At 42.3% G+C, this 21,944-nt stretch overlaps 1 long non-coding RNA gene and 1 pseudogene across 1 annotated transcript; one reads left to right on the forward strand and one right to left on the reverse strand.

Moving 5' to 3' along the window:
- The first annotated feature begins 5,332 nt into the window (after positions 1-5,332).
- Positions 5,333-14,646, forward strand: LOC120043210 (annotated as a pseudogene).
- Positions 14,647-20,198: 5,552 nt separating this feature from the next.
- LOC120043220 lies at positions 20,199-20,806 on the reverse strand. Its single transcript, XR_005476359.1, has 2 exons — positions 20,754-20,806; positions 20,199-20,660 (listed from the first exon to the last, which is right to left on the reverse strand). It is a non-coding gene; the product is annotated as an uncharacterized LOC120043220 (long non-coding RNA).
- Between the last annotated feature and the right edge of the window lie 1,138 nt (positions 20,807-21,944).

A 21,944-nucleotide genomic window follows, 5' to 3' on the forward strand; every position in this document is an offset into this window, starting at 1 on the left:
ACATCTATAGAGTTGATAAAATCATTGCGTGCTAGGAATGTGGGACCAAATACTAAACCTCTGACTACTGTATAAGAATCTTTAGGGGTGTCAATTTGTTGTTGTATTACTTGTTAAACAAAATCTCTGAGTGATTGTATAAAATAATAGAATTTCCCCCTTTTTTTGCACACAATATAGCTCCGTGTTTGAATTATTTTATACAGTCATTATTGCTCATCTTTATTAAGGGTGTCAATAATTTCACACCCCACTGTGTATATGGTGTTACTTTATGGGGGACTGAGGTCCAGAAAGAAGTACTCAGTAGGGTCTGTAGAATCTATATATATGGTGTTATATCATGGTGGACTGAGGTCTATAGGCCCAGAAAGGAAGTACTCAGTAGGGTCTATAGAATCTATATATATATATGGTGTTATATCATGGTGGACTGAGGTCTATAGGCCCAGAAAGGAAGTACTCAGTAGGGTCTGTAGAATCAATATACGGGTGACTCAGTTGGTAGAGCGTGGTGCTTGCAACGCCAGGGTTGTGGGTTCGATTCCCACAGGGGACCAGTAGCCTATGGATATGTATGCACTCACTACTGTAAGTCTCTCTGGATAGGAGCGTCTGCTAAATGACTCACTACCCTAAGTCTCTCTGGATAAGAGTGTCTGCTAAATGACTCACTACCCCAAGTCTCTCTGGATAAGAGAATCTGCTAAATGACTCACTACTCTAAGTCTCTCTGGATGAGTGTCTGCTAAATGACTCACTACCCTAAGTCTCTGGATAAGAGTGTCTGCTAAATGACTCACTACTGTAAGTCTCTCTGGATGAGACCATCTGCTAAATGACTAACATGTAAATACAGTGTATTGCATTGGAACCAAGTGGGTGGAGTAGAAAGTGCTGCTGGGTATTTAGACCACAGTCCCACAAGAAATGGCACCATATACAGATTCTACAGACCCTATACAGTAATCTATACAGTAATCTATACAGACCCTATACAGTAATTTATACAATAACCTATACAGACCCCATACAGTACCCTATACAGTAATCCCAACCCAGCTTTACTTCCACACACAGAATAGTTTTTTTCTCTCTCTCTAAACCAATTTCTAATTTTATAGGCCTACAATGTATTCCAGTGGGTTGGGTAGAAAGTGCTGCTGGGTATTTAGACCACAGTCCCATAAGAAATAACACACTATAGATTCTACAGACCCTATACAGTAATCACATCATAGATTCTACAGACCCTATACAGTAATCACATTATATAGATTCTACAGACCCTATACAGTAATCACATTATATAGATTCTACAGACCCTATACAGTAATCACATTATATAGATTCTACAGACCCTATACAGTAATCACATTATATAGATTCTACAGACCCTATACAGTAATCACATCATATAGATTCTACAGACCCTATACAGTAATCACATTATATAGATTCTACAGACCCTATACAGTAATCACATTATATAGATTCTACAGACCCTATACAGTAATCACATCATAGATTCTACAGACCCTATACAGTAATCACATTATATAGATTCTACAGACCCTATACAGTAATCACATCATAGATTCTACAGACCCTATACAGTAATCACATTATATAGATTCTACAGACCCTATACAGTAATCACATTATATAGATTCTACAGACCCTATACAGTAATCACATTATATAGATTCTACAGACCCTCTACAGTAATCACATCATATAGATTCTACAGACCCTATACAGTAATCACATTATATAGATTCTACAGACCCTCTACAGTAATCACATTATATAGATTCTACAGACCCTATACAGTAATCACATCATATAGATTCTACAGACCCTATACAGTAATCACATTATATAGATTCTACAGACCCTATACAGTAATCACATTAGATTCTACAGACCCTATACAGTAATCACATCATATAGATTCTACAGACCCTATACAGTAATCACATCATATAGATTCTACAGACCCTATACAGTAATCACATTATATAGATTCTAGAGTATTCCCAACCCCACTTTTTCTCAGCACATAGAATAGTTTTTTCTCTACATTCCAAAGTTGTGAATATACCAAACTGAACATTGTGTTTTTCGATAGTGGTCTGAAATGGTTTTTGAAGCATGTTAGTAATTGTTTCCATAAAGTACTCCTTGCATTTGTTTATGAATCACAATAAAAATGGACATTGATTCAAATGTAATATTTTTGAATGAATTCTACACATTGCAGTGTTTCGAAATGCGGCTTTTATTTTGAATACTCGTCAGAATAGCGTTTTTTGAGAGCTAAAGAAGACCATTAATGATAGCCTTTAATTAGGCCCTTAAAATATACTATTTGGTTTGTTGTTGAACACAGCATCATTTGTCCTTGTCTTTAACTTGTCTCGAAGTGTCCCTTATCCCGTCTTTCACATCCTTTACTATAGAATCCCGGAGCCTTCCGGCTTTTCTCCCCATCTCCCCGGCGTTTTTAGGCAGTCCCGACGCCTCATGTCGTATCTGGCGAACTGTTTTGAACTTCAGCAGTTTGGTTGTCACATCTTTTCTGGCAATTTTTGCCTTCATCAAGGCATAAGCGGTGAGCTGTGCGGCCCGTCGTATAGGTCGCAACTCGGCCAGTTTTTCCACCACTTGCGCTTTGTTGAGCAGAGCGGATAGAAGACGACTCAACACCATGTTAGAACGATCTGTTTTGGGAACAATACAATAACCTGACTTTATAATGTATGCAGTCGGTAGGTATAGAGGAAAATGAATGTATACCTGTAAATACAAGCTACCTTAGCTGTCCCGTTCCGGACTCTGCATTGCTTCTTCTTCGATAGCCCATCTATGTGGAATGTGAAAGGTTTTTTAGGTCCGTGTCGCCATCTTGTGTCACGGAGGTCGTGAAACATTTCTGAAATAAACTCCAAAGGATCGTTCCACTAATTCGTTGTCATAAAGAGCAAATGTTCAACTTAATAAAACCTATTTTGCCATCTCAAGAGGTTAAATAATTTTAAAATTTAAAAAATTAAGTGCCAAATAAAGTAACAGGGTTGATGTCATCTTAAATCAGCCATAAATCCCGCCGTGACGGGAAATGGAGGGGCAATTGTATGCAAGCCCCCCCCCCCCCAAAAAAAAACCCAAATGTAATTGTTAAAGCATGTCTAGCCTGTCTATCTATGGGTAACAGGGTTGAAGTGTTATTCTTGACCCGTTCAGTTTTCCACCACAAAATGCCCATAAAGAGTAGAACCAGCTCACCTGTTTTTACACTATGATTTGACTATTACATAGATGTTCAATGTTTTTCTTTTTGATATATTTTTTAAAGGAATAGTTTAACCATATTAAGACAAGAGTTCAGTTGACCTTAACACAAGGGACAGATTTTATTTTTAACATTTAAAATGAATCACTAATCAAATGAAATAAATACTAATAATCAGAAAATAACTGTCAAAGAAACAAAATAACTAGGTTTTTACAATGAAGGTGAAAACTTGGGAGCCGTGTGGGTTAAAGGTTAGAGGTCGATACAATCAGTCCTCCTTAACAAATGTTTTTTTTACCCCCCAATTGTCTTGTAGTTGGTCACTGTCCAGTAACTTTGACATACTCACTGTGTCTGCTGATATACAGTGAGGCTCAAAAAGTATTTGGACAGTGACACATTTTAGTTTAGTTTTTTTTGGCTCTGTACTCCAGTACTTTGGATTTGAAATTATAGTGCGTGATGATATAGTGAACACAAAAAATGTATTTTTTCAATTAAGTTTTCATGTACTGAATAAAAATGTAATGTTCAGCGTGTTTCCATCGTATTATCAACTCTACCGATAGTTTAGTCACAAACTGTTGCGCTAAATAGCAAATGTAACTACTCTGGTCTTGGTACGTGCGCTCCAGCCAACAACTCGCAGATACAGTGCGGGTAGGCTGTGCGGGTAGACTAGTCTACATGTTCAAGACCTGACCAGAGAGGTTCAAGACCTGACCAGAGAGGTTCAAGACCTGACCAGAGAGGTTCAGGACCTGACCAGAGAGGTTCAGGACCTGACCAGAGAGGTTCACGACCTGACCAGAGAGGTTCACGACCTGACCAGAGAGGTTCAGGACCTGACCAGAGAGGTTCGAGACCTGACCAGATAGGTTCAGGACCTGACCAGAGAGGTTCAAGACTTGACCAGAGAGGTTCAAGACTTGACCAGAGAGGTTCAAGACTTGACCAGAGAGGTTCAGGACCTGACCAGAGAGGTTCAGGACCTGACCAGAGAGGTTCAGGACCTGACCAGAGAGGTTCAGGACCTGAAGAGCTGTTCTTGTCTATTGATGGTCTGTATTATGTCATGTTTCATAGGGATCCTAATAAAATACCAAATACCCTGCCTGGTGACATCACTGGAAGGTAAATTAGTTAATAGACCAATAAGAAAGAGAGTTCCAAACTTCGCTGCCAATAACAGCTAGTTTTCCGTTTTCACCTCCCCACTAAGCCCACTCCCAGACAGTCGTAGCAAAATTATAGATTGAGAAATTGCTCTCTGCTGAGAAGCAATTTGTGTTTATTTTTGACCATTTGAATTGAAAACAATCACAGTAAGGTACTTTTTGTTACCCAGAAAATTATTTGATTATTAAGATAGAAATGATTGTGACTTTCAATCATTTTTACTTTATCGTGTTATTTCAGCCCTTGTCTCTCTACGTGACATACGTAACTGCCAGAATAAAGGAAACACCAACATAGTGTCTTATTAGGGTGTTGGGTCACCACGAGCCAGAACAATTTCAATGCACCTTGGCATAGATTCTACAAGTGTCTGGTACTCTATTGGAGGGATGTGACACCCTTATTCCATGAGAAATTCCATCATTTGTTATTTTGTTGATGGTGGTGGTGGGAAAACGCTGTCTCAAAGGCGCTCCAGAATCTCCTATAAGAGTTCAATTGGGTTGAGATCTGGTGACTGAGACGGCCATGGCATATAGTTTACATCGTTTTCATGCTCATCAAACTATTCAGTGACCACTCGTGCCCTGTGGATGGGAGCATTTTCATCCTATGAGAGCGTAGCCAAAATAATTGCCTGCCCAGCATTTATATACAGTGCATGACCAGCATATACATATACAGCATGATGGGATGTTAATTGCTTAATTAACTCAGGAACCACACCTGTGTGGAAGCACCTGCTTTCAATATAATTTTATCCCTCATTTACTCGCATGTTTCCATTATTTTGGCAGTTACCTGTAACAACCAATACATTAAGAATGATTCCCACAGAATAATCATTTCTGTGCAATGGATGTAAATTCAGAAACTCTTGTCGACATCTTTTCACTAAGACAGATCGGGGAGAGGCCGAAATGATTCATTTTGACGTGTCTAACCGTTCATTACAGGGCATTGTAATACAAATTGTAACATACAAAATGGAAGGATGACAAAATTGAGGATAATGCATGGGTTATGTTTATTATATTACAATTCTTGTAGACATATAGTTGCAGTTTTGTAAAGGATATATACAATTGGCTGTTTTACAAAGCTAAGAAGTTAGTAATTCAAAAAATAAACCTTTTTCAACAGATTTGATTATTTTATTCAAAAGGGAGAATTCAAAATGAACTAATTCAATAGGGAGAATTCAAAATGAACTCATTCAATATGGAGAATTCAAAATTAACTAAAAGGTAACAGTTTTTTTGTGTGGAAAAAGTAGAAGGTTTTAGTCTGTTGATAAGAACCACCCAACAGGAATCTAATTTACCCGACAAATACATCTGGTTAGTGTCTATCACAAATCAAATTGTATGGTGCTCTTTTCAGACTTGGCTGAATTATGAGTTTACAGCTCACAAGCCCCAGTATTCAGACTTCTACACATGTGCTTGAAACAGGGCAGTGCATCATCCTCCTAAACAATGAACCCAGTGGAACATCTGCCCACTGAGAGGTCTGTTCCAACAGGGCAGTGCATCATCCTCCTCCTAAACAATGAACCCAGTGGAACATCTGCCCACTGAGAGATCTGTTACAACAGGGCAGTGCATCATCATCCTCCTAAACAATGAACCCAGTGGAACATCTGCCCACTGAGAGGTCTGTTCCAACAGGGCAGTGCATCATCCTCCTAAACAATGAACCCAGTGGAACATCTGCCCACTGAGAGGTCTGTTCCAACAGGGCAGTGCATCATCCTCCTAAACAATGAACCCAATGGAACATCTGCCCACTGAGAGGTCTGTTACAACAGGGCAGTGCATCATCCTCCTAAACAATGAACCCAATGGAACATCTGCCCACTGAGAGGTCTGTTACAACAGGGCAGTGCATCATACTCCTAAACAATGAACCCAGTGGAACATCTGTCCACTGAGAGGTCTGTTACAACTGGGCAGTGCATCATACTCCTAAACAATGAACCCAGTGGAACATCTGCCCACTGAGAGGTCTGTTACAACAGGGCAGTGCATCATACTCCTAAACAATGAACCCAGTGGAACATCTGCCCACTGAGAGGTCTGTTACAACAGGGCAGTGCATCATACTCCTAAACAATGAACCCAATGGAACATCTGCCCACTGAGAGGTCTGTTACAACAGGGCAGTGCATCTGTCCCCTCCTCACTCTCTGTTATTCATTTTGTTTACAGCAACAGGTGGAGGCCTGGGTTCCCCTCCTCACTCTCTGTTATTCATTTTGTTTACAGCAACAGGTGGAGGCTGGGGTTCCCCACCATCTGTCTGTCCCGGTTCTCCCGGTGGCTCCAGGCTCTGGAGCACCAGAGGGGTGTGGTCTTCCCCAGGGACCAGAGGGCTCCAGTCGCAGAGCAGCGCCCCTGTGCCTTTGTCACCTGGTCAGGTATAGTAGCTTAGGATAGGAAAGGTTACCCGGGTCACCTTCAAATGGGAAGAAACGTATTGATGCGAAAATCAGAAATTCTTATTTCCCTCCCTTTCTCTGTAGGCCCAGGACTCATATCTGACTATATACTGCCTTTCTCTGTAGGCCCAGGACTCATATCTGACTATATACTGCCTTTCTCTGTAGGCCCAGGACTCATATCTGACTTACTGCCTTTCTCTGTAGGCCCAGGACTCATATGACTATATACTGCCTTTCTCTGTAGGCCCAGGACTCATATGACTATATACTGCCTTTCTCTGTAGGCCCAGTACTCATATGACTATATACTGCCTTTCTCTGTAGGCCCAGGACTCATATGACTATATACTGCCTTTCTCTGTATGCCCAGTACTCATATGACTATATACTGCCTTTCTCTGTAGGCCCAGGACTCATATGACTATATACTGCCTTTCTCTGTAGGCCCAGGACTCATATGACTATATACTGCCTTTCTCTGTAGGCCCAGGACTCATATGACTATATACTGCCTTTCTCTGTAGGCCCAGTACTCATATGACTATATACTGCCTTTCTCTGTAGGCCCAGGACTCATATGACTATATACTGCCTTTCTCTGTAGGCCCAGGACTCATATGACTATATACTGCCTTTCTCTGTAGGCCCAGTACTCATATGACTATATACTGCCTTTCTCTGTAGGCCCAGTACTCATATGACTATATACTCCTTTCTCTGTAGGCCCAGGACTCATATGACTATATACTGCCTTTCTCTGTAGGCCCAGGACTCATATGACTATATACTGCCTTTCTCTGTAGGCCCAGGACTCATATTACTATATACTGCCTTTCTCTGTAGGCCCAGTACTCATATCTGACTATATACTGCCTTTCTCTGTAGGCCCAGGACTCATATCTGACTATATACTGCCTTTCTCTGTAGGCCCAGGACTCATATCTGACTATATACTGCCTTTCTCTGTAGGCCCAGGACTCATATCTGACTTACTGCCTTTCTCTGTAGGCCCAGGACTCATATGACTATATACTGCCTTTCTCTGTAGGCCCAGGACTCATATGACTATATACTGCCTTTCTCTGTAGGCCCAGGACTCATATGACTATATACTGCCTTTCTCTGTAGGCCCAGTACTCATATGACTATATACTGCCTTTCTCTGTAGGCCCAGGACTCATATCTGACTATATACGGCCTTTCTCTGTAGGCCCAGTACTCATATCTGACTATATACTGCCTTTCTCTGTAGGCCCAGTACTCATATGACTATATACTGCCTTTCTCTGTTGGCCCAGGACTCATATGACTATATACTGCCTTTCTCTGTTGGCCCAGGACTCATATGACTATATACTGCCTTTCTCTGTTGGCCCAGGACTCATATGACTATATACTGCCTTTCTCTGTAGGCCCAGGACTCATATGACTATATACTGCCTTTCTCTGTAGGCCCAGGTCTCATATGACTATATACGGCCTTTCTCTGTAGGCCCAGGACTCATATCTGACTATATACTGCCTTTCTCTGTAGGCCCAGGACTCATATGACTATATACTGCCTTTCTCTGTAGGCCCAGGACTCATATCTGACTATATACTGCCTTTCTCTGTAGGCCCAGGACTCATATCTGACTATATACTGCCTTTCTCTGTAGGCCCAGGACTCATATCTGACTATATACTGCCTTTCTCTGTAGGCCCAGGACTCATATCTGACTATATACTGCCTTTCTCTGTAGGCCCAGGACTCGTATCTGACTATATACTGCCTTTCTCTGTAGGCCCAGGACTCATATCTGACTATATACTGCCTTTCTCTGTAGGCCCAGGTCTCATATGACTATATACTGCCTTTCTCTGTAGGCCCAGGACTCATATGACTATATACTGCCTTTCTCTGTAGGCCCAGGACTCATATTACTATATACTGCCTTTCTCTGTAGGCCCAGTACTCATATCTGACTATATACTGCCTTTCTCTGTAGGCCCAGGACTCATATCTGACTATATACTGCCTTTCTCTGTAGGCCCAGGACTCATATCTGACTATATACTGCCTTTCTCTGTAGGCCCAGGACTCATATCTGACTTACTGCCTTTCTCTGTAGGCCCAGGACTCATATGACTATATACTGCCTTTCTCTGTAGGCCCAGGACTCATATGACTATATACTGCCTTTCTCTGTAGGCCCAGGACTCATATGACTATATACTGCCTTTCTCTGTAGGCCCAGTACTCATATGACTATATACTGCCTTTCTCTGTAGGCCCAGGACTCATATGACTATATACTGCCTTTCTCTGTAGGCCCAGGACTCATATGACTATATACTGCCTTTCTCTGTAGGCCCAGTACTCATATGACTATATACTGCCTTTCTCTGTAGGCCCAGTACTCATATGACTATATACTCCTTTCTCTGTAGGCCCAGGACTCATATGACTATATACTGCCTTTCTCTGTAGGCCCAGGACTCATATGACTATATACTGCCTTTCTCTGTAGGCCCAGGACTCATATTACTATATACTGCCTTTCTCTGTAGGCCCAGTACTCATATCTGACTATATACTGCCTTTCTCTGTAGGCCCAGGACTCATATCTGACTATATACTGCCTTTCTCTGTAGGCCCAGGACTCATATCTGACTATATACTGCCTTTCTCTGTAGGCCCAGGACTCATATGACTATATACTGCCTTTCTCTGTAGGCCCAGGACTCATATGACTATATACTGCCTTTCTCTGTAGGCCCAGGACTCATATGACTATATACTGCCTTTCTCTGTAGGCCCAGTACTCATATGACTATATACTGCCTTTCTCTGTAGGCCCAGGACTCATATCTGACTATATACGGCCTTTCTCTGTAGGCCCAGTACTCATATCTGACTATATACTGCCTTTCTCTGTAGGCCCAGTACTCATATGACTATATACTGCCTTTCTCTGTTGGCCCAGGACTCATATGACTATATACTGCCTTTCTCTGTTGGCCCAGGACTCATATGACTATATACTGCCTTTCTCTGTTGGCCCAGGACTCATATGACTATATACTGCCTTTCTCTGTAGGCCCAGGACTCATATGACTATATACTGCCTTTCTCTGTAGGCCCAGGTCTCATATGACTATATACGGCCTTTCTCTGTAGGCCCAGTACTCATATGACTATATACTGCCTTTCTCTGTAGGCCCAGGACTCATATCTGACTATATACTGCCTTTCTCTGTAGGCCCAGGACTCATATGACTATATACTGCCTTTCTCTGTAGGCCCAGGACTCATATCTGACTATATACTGCCTTTCTCTGTAGGCCCAGGACTCATATCTGACTATATACTGCCTTTCTCTGTAGGCCCAGGACTCATATCTGACTATATACTGCCTTTCTCTGTAGGCCCAGGACTCATATCTGACTATATACTGCCTTTCTCTGTAGGCCCAGGACTCGTATCTGACTATATACTGCCTTTCTCTGTAGGCCCAGGACTCATATCTGACTATATACTGCCTTTCTCTGTAGGCCCAGGTCTCATATGACTATATACTGCCTTTCTCTGTAGGCCCAGTACTCATATCTGACTATATACTGCCTTTCTCTGTAGGCCCAGTACTCATATCTGACTATATACGGCCTTTCTCTGTAGGCCCAGGACTCGTATCTGACTATATACTGCCTTTCTCTGTAGGCCCAGGACTCATGTGACTATATACGGCCTTTCTCTGTAGGCCCAGGACTCATATGACTATATACTGCCTTTCTCTGTTGGCCCAGGACTCATATCTGACTATATACGGCCTTTCTCTGTAGGCCCAGTACTCATATCTGACTATATACTGCCTTTCTCTGTAGGCCCAGTACTCATATGACTATATACTGCCTTTCTCTGTTGGCCCAGGACTCATATGACTATATACTGCCTTTCTCTGTTGGCCCAGGACTCATATGACTATATACTGCCTTTCTCTGTTGGCCCAGGACTCATATGACTATATACTGCCTTTCTCTGTAGGCCCAGGACTCATATGACTATATACGGCCTTTCTCTGTAGGCCCAGTACTCATATGACTATATACTGCCTTTCTCTGTAGGGCCAGGACTCATATGACTATATACTGCCTTTCTCTATAGGCCCAGGACTCATATGACTATATACTGCCTTTCTCTGTAGGCCCAGTACTCATATGACTATATACTGCCTTTCTCTGTAGGCCCAGTACTCATATGACTATATACTGCCTTTCTCTTTAGGCCCAGGACTCATATGACTATATACTGCCTTTCTCTGTAGGCCCAGGACTCATATGACTATATACTGCCTTTCTCTGTAGGCCCAGGACTCATATCTGACTATATACGGCCTTTCCAGTGGATTCTTTGTTAAGGTTTAGAGAAAATAAGGACATTTGCACACTTTAGTACAGTCTCAAACATTTAATGGGGATAACCTTGTTCAACTTGATTATCTGTGTTGTGTTGTTTCAGACTGGGACCTGGGGGTGTGTCTGCTGTATGAGTGTAAACGGAAGCAGCTCCACAAACCTGCTGTTCTGAACAGCTGGATAGACCTGAGAGCTACGTACAGGGTAGGTGATGTCTTAACCCAGTCTAACTCAGGTGAGAGCTACGTACAGGGTAGGTGGTGTGTGTGTGTGTGTGTGTGTGTGTTAACCCAGTCTATCTCATGTGTCTCTCTCTCTGTGTGTGTGTGGGTTAACCCAGTCTAACTCGTGTGTGTGTGTGTGTGTGTGTGTGTGTGTGTGTGTAAACCCAGTCTAACTCGTGTGTCTCTCTCTCTCTCTGTATGTGTGTGTGTGTGTGTAAACCCAGTCTAACTCGTGTGTGTGTGTGTCTCTCTCTCTCTCTGTATGTGTGTGTGTGTGTGTGTGTGTGTGTGTGTGTAAACCCAGTCTAACTCATGTCTCTCTCTCTCTGTGTGTGTTAATCCAGTCTAACTCGTGTCTCTCTCTCTCTCTCTCTCTCTCTCTCTCTCTCTCTCTCTCTCTCTCTCTCTCTGTGTGTGTTAATCCAGTCTAACTCATGTGTCTCTCTCTCAGCTGTTCTACAACCGAAAACCCAAGGGACTGAATGGAGCTTTACAGGATCTAGGGATACAATTCTCTGGACGGGAGCACTCAGGTACACACAGACCAAAGACATCTCTCTATTATCATTTATAGTGCTGAGCTCCTCTGGACGGGAGCACTCAGGTACACACAGACCAAAGACATCTCTCTATTATCATTTATAGTGATGAGCTTCTCTGGACGGGAGCACTCAGGTACACACAGACCAAAGACATCTCTCTATTATCATTTATAGTGCTGATCTTCTCTGGACGAGAGCACTCAGGTACACACAGACCAAAGACATCTCTCTCTTATCATTTATAGTGCTGAGCTTCTCTGGACGAGAGCACTCAGGTACACACAGACCAAAGACATCTCTCTCTTATCATTTATAGTGCTGAGCTTCTCTGGACGAGAGCACTCAGGTACACACAGACCAAAGACATCTCTCTATTATCATTTATAGTGCTGAGCTTCTCTGGACGAGAGCACTCAGGTACACACAGACCAAAGACATCTCTCTATTATCATTTATAGTGCTGAGCTTCTCTGGACGAGAGCACTCAGGTACACACAGACCAAAGACATCTCTCTATTATCATTTATAGTGCTGAGCTTCTCTGGACGAGAGCACTCAGGTACACACAGACCAAAGACATCTCTCTATTATCATTTATAGTGCTGAGCTTCTCTGGACGAGAGCACTCAGGTACACACAGACCAAAGACATCTCTCTATTATCATTTATAGTGCTGAGCTTCTCTGGACGAGAGCACTCAGGTACACACAGACCAAAGACATCTCTCTCTTATCATTTATAGTGCTGAGCTTCTCTGGACGAGAGCACTCAGGTACACACAGACCAAAGACATCTCTCTATTGTCGTTTATAGTGCTGAGCTTCTCTGGACGAGAGCACTCAGGTACACACAGACCAAAGACATCTCTCTATTATCATTTATAGTGATGAGCTTCTCTGGACGAGAGCACTCAGGTACACACAGACCAAAGACATCTCTCTATTATCATTTATAGTGCTGAGAGATTAACAGAAATTCGTGTTGTTTTTTTGTTTTTTTAAACAACTAATTGACCGACTTCGGTTCAATTATTTAAATTCCATTGAGGTCTTTTTTTTTCTTCTTCTGTGAGCTCAATGTGTAGTTTCTCTAGAGATGCATCAGATCCGGCCTGAACTGTGTGATGTAGTAGGGAGTTGTAGTTTCTCTAGAGATGCATCCGATCCGGCCTGAACTGTGAGATGTAGTAGGGAGTTGTAGTTTCTCTAGAGATGCATCAGATCCGGCCTGAACTGTGTGATGTAGTAGGGAGTTGTAGTTTCTCTAGAGATGCATCAGATCCGGCCTGAACTGTGTGATGTAGTAGGTAGTTGTAGTTTCTCTAGAGATGCACCAGATCCGGCCTGAACTGTGAGATGTAGTAGGGAGTTGTAGTTTCTATAGAGATACATTAGATCCGGCCTGAACTGTGTGATGTTGTAGTTTGCAACAGGCTAATATTCCACATAGTTTAGCGTATACAATGTGGTAATTAACTACCGTAATCCATTGCTCGTCTACTTGTCCGGTCTGTTTTATGTTATACCTGCTACGGAAGAGGCTGAGGAGAGCAGCTGTTGCTTCACATCTCTCTACCTGAAAATACATGAGCTAAGTGATTGATAGTTGGTAATCAGCAGTGAGAAAAGTTTGCCTTATTTACTTTGAGGAACTACAAAATAGTGTTTTTTGTCAGGCAGCAGCTCTATATAGATCAACCAAATGTTATATACACAACAACTGAAATATTGTATTAAAGTGAATAAATGGTTAATAGGGGATGGGCAGTGATGGGCAGTCCCTACCATCATGGGACTTTTAGTAATAGTTGGATTCTGTGTTACAGCATTCATCCCACATAATCGAAAACCCTGATTTATTTTTAAAATAATCGAATTGAAACCGAACCATCCTCAAAAAAAGCACTAATCGCTCAGCACAAGTGGCTGGCTAGCTAGATATTAGCATTCTCTGCACTAGTGGCTGGCTAGCTAACTATTAGCATTCTCAGCACTAGTGGCTGGCTAGCTAACTATTAGCATTCTCTGCACTAGTGGCTGGCTAGCTAACTATTAGCATTCTCTGCACTAGTGGCTTGGCTAGCTAACTATTAGCATTCTCTGCACTAGTGGCTGGCTAGCTAACTATTAGCATTCTCTGCACTAGTCATTTAATAACATTAGGATCAAAACATACAAACAAGACTCCAGTCATCATTGTCAGTTACTGTGAATAATATACATCTTGGTTCAAGGTCTGGATGAAGCCCATAACAGTTACAATGAACAACATTCATATAAAACAATGAATATTTCTCTTAAGCATTTTTGAAAGTCTAGACACAAAAATATTTTTTGTTGAATGTTATTTGCAGGTCTGGACGACGCCCGCAACACTGCCCACCTGGCCTGGAGGATGATGAGGGATGGCTGTGTGATGAAGATTACGCGCAGTCTGGAGAGGGTGAGTGGCTTCCTGACGAACCCCCACTACTACACCCCCAGTACTAACGACCCCACCGTGCTGACGACCCCTGGACTACTGTACTACGCCCCTAAAGACTCACCCAGGGGCGACCTACATTGAACCCCCTTGGATTTCTGTCAACGCCCCAGAATACCCACTCCTCCTCCCGTAAAGACTCACGCAGGTGACTCACCCCCGTTCCATACACACCTGGTTCGTATTCATTAGTGCAAATGTAAAAGGTTTTGCAATGAAAATCAGTTTCTTATTGGAGTTCAGGAAGTCACTCGTTGTTTCGGGTCAGTTTTCTTCTGTTTGGTTTCTTCTCTGTTTACTGGACTGACTATCAATAAAGTTGGTTAAAAATGTTTTGATTGGGCCTCCCGAGTGGCGCAGCGTTCTAAGGCACTGCATCTCTGCTAGAGGGGTCACGACAGACCCTGGTTCGATCCCGGGCTGTTTCACAACCGGCCGTGATCAGGAGTCCCATATGGCAGCGCACAATTGGCCCAGCGTCGTCCGGGTTACAGGAGGATTTGGCTGGGGGGGGCTTTCCTTGGCTCATCGCGCTCTTGTGAGCCGGGCGCCTGCAGGCTGACCTTGGTCGTCAGTTGATGCGGCTGGCTTCCGGGTTAAGCGGGAGGGTGTTAAGGAGCGAGGTTTGGCGGGTCATGTTTCGGAGGACACATGACTCGACCTTCGCCTCCCGAGCCCATTGGGGACTTGCAACGATGAGACAAGATTGTAATTAGGGAGAATTTAAAAAAACATATTATAATGCATTGATTTATTTTATTTGTTTAGCTCTTAGGCACCTTTGAAGACCAAACCCCTGTTTGGAAATGGGAATGGTTGTCCTAGCAACAAGGGGGATAACAAAACCACTATCAAAAACCCCTCCAAGACGACAGAGAGCGGCGGCCATCTTGAAAATCGACCCAACAGCAAGCCAGTTAGCAACACAGACGTTGTTGAAACACGACCCAAGCCTTCAGACAACATGGTTCCCAACACAGAGGTGAACTCCAACTTAACCGCTGAACCTGTTCAGTATCAGAGTATTGTTTCGCCAAAGACCCTTCTAAATGGTCTGACCACTCCAATGTGTGGTGGTAGTGGTAGCAGCAGAACAGTTAGAATAGGAACGATACGGTCCGTCTCCTCTCCTATGACTTTCAATATCCCCTCTCCTCATCACTACATCAACAGCCTCGTTCTGGTCTCCACCACTGTCAATTGCATTACCCATCTACCCCAGCCAGACCCGACCCTTGACCCGGAAACAGGAAGTATGGAGGAGGACGTGCCCATCTTGGTGGAAACGGAGTCGTGCGGTTCGTATGACGACGTGGTATTGGAGGAGGACTGCGATGTCATGGTTGGTGACGAGGCTTCTGTTGCTGATGTGTACACAGAGAACGAGAGGTTTGAGGTGGATGATAGCTCGGTCTGTTGGAGGACCTTGCTGTGTCCAAGCCCAGTACATTCAAATCCTGGTAGAGGTCCAACCAACAGTAGGCCTAGTTCCAATACCACCAACACGCCCTGCCAACATCTCACCAGACTGGTACACAAGACCGATAGTAGAACGTCCTCCAGTAACTTGGTGTCTTTGAAGGCTGAGACAACAAGGACCTACAACCCCTCTGCACCCACTAGTCTGTCCACTTCCTCTTTTGTCAAACCCAGACCTGTTACCCCTGGCTCAAACCTCTCAGATACACGGTCAAGACTGACCACGGAAACGTCAATCTCCTTTGTGATCGACAAGGACGAATCGAGAACATCCTCCAGTTCTGCAAAAGCTGAGACAACGAGGATATACAACACCTCTGGGTCAAATAGTTCATGTAGTTTCTCCTTTGCCAAACCCAGACCTGTTACCCACGATTCCAACCGCTCAGCTACACGGTTAAGACCTCAAACGGCAACATCGAACAACTCCTTTGTGATCTACAAGGACAAGCCAAGAGTCTCAAATACCTCTTCTACGTCCAGTATTTATATCTCATCCAATACCTCAACAGCATCCAGTCATTCCTTTGTCAAACCCAGACCAGGCCTCCAGAGCTCCAACCTCCATGCTACACGGTCAAGACCTCTCACAACAAAAAACCCTGGGAACTACTTCACATCCATGTCCTCTACTACAAACCTTCCTAATCCTTCTTTCGTTAGACCCAAACCAGTTACCACCAGCAGTAACCTCTCTGCTTCACACACACAGACACCAAACAGCTCTGCATCCAATCTTTCCTTTGCCAGGCCCAGACCTGTCGTCCATAACCCTAACCCATCGACTTCACGTTCAAGGCTGCACGCAGAGACGCCAAAAGCATCTTTCACGATCCACAAGGACTCCTCTTGCCTCTCTTCTGTCTCTCGTACTTCTGTCGGTGGATCGTTCTCCATCCTCTCCTCGTCCGTTAACCGGTCCTCGTTCCCGCCGACCCGCAGCACCAAGATCACGGCCCCGCTGTGCGACTGTGGGCGGCGAGCCAAGCGTCTAACGGTGTGTAACGGCGGCCCGAACCAAGGCCGAGCGTTCTACTGCTGTGCGGTGCGTAAACACGGCCCTGGGGGGACCAGGAAGGGATGTGAGTTATTTAAGTGGGAGTCTGCTCTCCTCCAGGCTAAATCACCAGCCTCCGCTGCCGCCTCCATCGCTCTGTGTTTTGGTCTCAACTCCAGTGTCGTTCGTCCCCCTGTCATCATCTAGGACGAGATATCAGTTAGCTTGAGGTCATAGGGAGACTCAATAGCATTTCCTTCTCATCCAATGGGTTTGTGAGACGGAGGGGAGAGGACACGAGGAAACAAGGAAATGTAATTGAGATTCTCCTCTAGATTCTCCTCACAAAGGTGTCATATTTTAAACGGTACTTTATGAAAATATGTATGATGCGTGTTGAGTGTATGATTTATGTCCACATACTAAATCTGGTGCATTCATTGACCAATATCCTGTACAGTTTCTAAATAGAATTGATCCTCATAATGTGAGATGACATGACGTCATGATGAAATGTTAAAATACTTTTTAGGTCGGCATTGTCATAATAAAATATGTCATGAGTTGTATTAGATGGGTTCTATTGTTGTAAATATAACAGTTGAGGTAACCATGGTAGCATCCACATTTAATGTGAAAGTGTTTATTTTTTGTGACTCCAAAATGACACACTACGTTATGTACCATTAATTTATATTCGTTATAACATAATCTGAAACACAACCAAAAAGGAAATGCAAATGGAATATGATATACATCTGTAGAGTTGATATGGTCATTGCGTGCTAGGAATGTGGGACCAAATACTAAACTTCTGACTACTGTATAAGAATCTTTAGGGGTGTCAATTTGTTGTTGTATTACTTGTTAAACAAAATCTCTGAGTGATTGTATAAAATAATAGAATTTCCCCCTTTTTTTGCACACAATATAGTTATGTTTGAATTATTTTATACAGTCATTATTGCTCATCTTTATTAAGGGTGTCAATAATTTCACACCCCACTGTGTATATGGTGTTACTTTATGGGGGACTGAGGTCCAGAAAGAAGTACTCAGTAGGGTCTGTAGAATCTATATATATAGACCTCAGTCCACCATGATATAACACCATATATATATATATATAGATTCTATAGACCCTACTGAGTACATCCTTTCTGGGCCTATAGACCTCAGCCCACCACGACATAACACCATATATATAGATTAGGTGGACTGAGGTCTATAGGCCCAGAAAGGAAGTACTCAGTAGGGTCTGTATAATCTATATATATGGTGTTATGTCGTGGTGGACTGAGGTCTATAGGCCCAGAAAGGAAGTACTCAGTAGGGTCTGTATATATGGTGTTATGTCATGGTGGACTGAGGTCTATAGGCCCAGAAAGGATGTACTCAGTAGGGTCTGTATATATGGTGTTATGTCATGGTGGACTGAGGTCTATAGGCCCAGAAAGGAAGTACTCAGTAGGGTCTATAGAATCTATATATATGGTGTTATGTCGTGGTGGACTGAGGTCTATAGGCCCAGAAAGGAAGTACTCAGTAGGGTCTATAGAATCTATATATATGGTGTTATATCATGGTGGACTGAGGTCTATAGGCCCAGAAAGGAAGTACTCAGTAGGGTCTGTAGAATCAATATACGGGTGACTCAGTTGGTAGAGCATGGTGCTTGCAACGCCAGGGTTGTGGGTTCGATTCCCACAGGGGACCAGTAGCCTATGGATATGTATGCACTCACTACTGTAAGTCTCTCTGGATAGGAGCGTCTGCTAAATGACTCACTACCCCAAGTCTCTCTGGATAAGAGTGTCTGCTAAATGACTCACTACCCTAAGTCTCTGGATAAGAGTGTCTGCTAAATGACTCACTAAATGTAAGTCTCTCTGGATAAGAGAATCTGCTAAATGACTCACTAAATGTAAGTCTCTCTGGATAAGAGAATCTGCTAAATTACTCACTACCCTAAGTCTCTGGATAAGAGTGTCTGCTAAATTACTCACTACCCTAAGTCTCTGGATAAGAGTGTCTGCTAAATGACTCACTACCCTAAGTCTCTGGATAAGAGTGTCTGCTAAATGACTCACTACTGTAAGTCTCTCTGGATGAGACCATCTGCTAAATGACTAACATGTAAATACAGTGTATTGCATTGGAACCAAGTGGGTGGAGTAGAAAGTGCTGCTGGGTATTTAGACCACAGTCCCACAAGAAATGGCACCATATACAGATTCTACAGACCCTATACAGTAATCTATACAGACCCTATACAGTAATTTATACAATAACCTATACAGTAATCTATACAGACCCCATACAGTACCCTATACAGTAATCCCAACCCAGCTTTACTTCCACACACAGAATAGTTTTTTTTTCTCTCTCTAAACCAATTTCTAATTTTATAGGCCTACAATGTATTCCAGTGGGTTGGGTAGAAAGTGCTGCTGGGTATTTAGACCACAGTCCCATAAGAAATAACACACTATAGATTCTACAGACCCTATACAGTAATCACATTATATAGATTCTATAGACCCTATACAGTAATCACATCATAGATTCTACAGACCCTATACAGTAATCACATCATATAGATTCTACAGACCCTATACAGTAATCACATTATATAGATTCTACAGACCCTATACAGTAATCACATCATATAGATTCTACAGACCCTATACAGTAATCACATTATATAGATTCTACAGACCCTATACAGTAATCACATCATATAGATTCTACAGACCCTATACAGTAATCACATTATATAGATTCTACAGACCCTATACAGTAATCACATCATATAGATTCTACAGACCCTATACAGTAATCACATTATATAGATTCTACAGACCCTATACAGTAATCACATCATATAGATTCTACAGACCCTATACAGTAATCACATTATATAGATTCTAGAGTATTCCCAACCCCACTTTTTCTCAGCACATAGAATAGTTTTTTCTCTACATTCCAAAGTTGTGAATATACCAAACTGAACATTGTGTTTTTCGATAGTGGTCTTAAATGGTTTTTGAAGCATGTTAGTAATTGTTTCCATAAAGTACTCCTTGCATTTGTTTATAAATCACAATAAAAATGGACATTGATTCAAATGTAATATTTTTGAATGAATTCTACACATTGCAGTGTTTCGAAATGCGGCTTTTATTTTGAATACTCGTCAGAATAGCGTTTTTTGAGAGCTAAAGAAGACCATTAATGATAGCCTTTAATTAGGCCCTTAAAATATACTATTTGGTTTGTTGTTGAACACAGCATCATTTGTCCTTGTCTTTAACTTGTCTCGAAGTGTCCCTTATCCCGTCTTTCACATCCTTTACTATAGAATCCCGGAGCCTTCCGGCTTTTCTCCCCATCTCCCCGGCGTTTTTAGGCAGTCCCGACGCCTCATGTCGTATCTGGCGAACTGTTTTGAACTTCAGCAGTTTGGTTGTCACATCTTTTCTGGCAATTTTTGCCTTCATCAAGGCATAAGCGGTGAGCTGTGCGGCCCGTCGTATAGGTCGCAACTCGGCCAGTTTTTCCACCACTTGCGCTTTGTTGAGCAGAGCGGATAGAAGACGACTCAACACCATGTTAGAACGATCTGTTTTGGGAACAATACAATAACCTGACTTTATAATGTATGCAGTCGGTAGGTATAGAGGAAAATGAATGTATACCTGTAAATACAAGCTACCTTAGCTGTCCCGTTCCGGACTCTGCATTGCTTCTTCTTCGATAGCCCATCTATGTGGAATGTGAAAGGTTTTTTAGGTCCGTGTCGCCATCTTGTGTCACGGAGGTCGTGAAACATTTCTGAAATAAACTCCAAAGGATCGTTCCACTAATTCGTTGTCATAAAGAGCAAATGTTCAACTTAATAAAACCTATTTTCCCATCTCAAGAGGTTAAATAATTTTAAAATTAAAAAAATTAAGTGCCAAATAAAGTAACAGGGTTGATGTCATCTTAAATCAGCCATAAATCCCGCCGTGACGGGAAATGGAGGGGCAATTGTATGCAAGCCCCCCCCCCCCAAAAAAAAAAACCAAATGTAATTGTTAAAGCATGTCTAGCCTGTCTATCTATGGGTAACAGGGTTGAAGTGTTATTCTTGACCCGTTCAGTTTTCCACCACAAAATGCCCATAAAGAGTAGAACCAGCTCACCTGTTTTTACACTATGATTTGACTATTACATAGATGTTCAATGTTTTTCTTTTTGATATATTTTTTAAAGGAATAGTTTAACCATATTAAGACAAGAGTTCAGTTGACCTTAACACAAGGGACAGATTTTATTTTTAACATTTAAAATGAATCACTAATCAAATGAAATAAATACTAATAATCAGAAAATAACTGTCAAAGAAACAAAATAACTAGGTTTTTACAATGAAGGTGAAAACTTGGGAGCCGTGTGGGTTAAAGGTTAGAGGTCGATACAATCAGTCCTCCTTAACAAATGTTTTTTTTACCCCCCAATTGTCTTGTAGTTGGTCACTGTCCAGTAACTTTGACATACTCACTGTGTCTGCTGATATACAGTGAGGCTCAAAAAGTATTTGGACAGTGACACATTTTAGTTTAGTTTTTTTTGGCTCTGTACTCCAGTACTTTGGATTTGAAATTATAGTGCGTGATGATATAGTGAACACAAAAAATGTATTTTTTCGATTAAGTTTTCATGTACTGAATAAAAATGTAATGTTCAGCGTGTTTCCATCGTATTATCAACTCTACCGATAGTTTAGTCACAAACTGTTGCGCTAAATAGCAAATGTAACTACTCTGGTCTTGGTACGTGCGCTCCAGCCAACAACTCGCAGATACAGTGCGGGTAGGCTGTGCGGGTAGACTAGTCTACATGTTCAAGACCTGACCAGAGA

The sequence above is a fragment of the Salvelinus namaycush genome, unplaced genomic scaffold, assembly GCF_016432855.1.
Source record: "Salvelinus namaycush isolate Seneca unplaced genomic scaffold, SaNama_1.0 Scaffold88, whole genome shotgun sequence".
In the NCBI taxonomy this organism is placed as follows: Eukaryota; Metazoa; Chordata; class Actinopteri; order Salmoniformes; family Salmonidae; genus Salvelinus; species Salvelinus namaycush.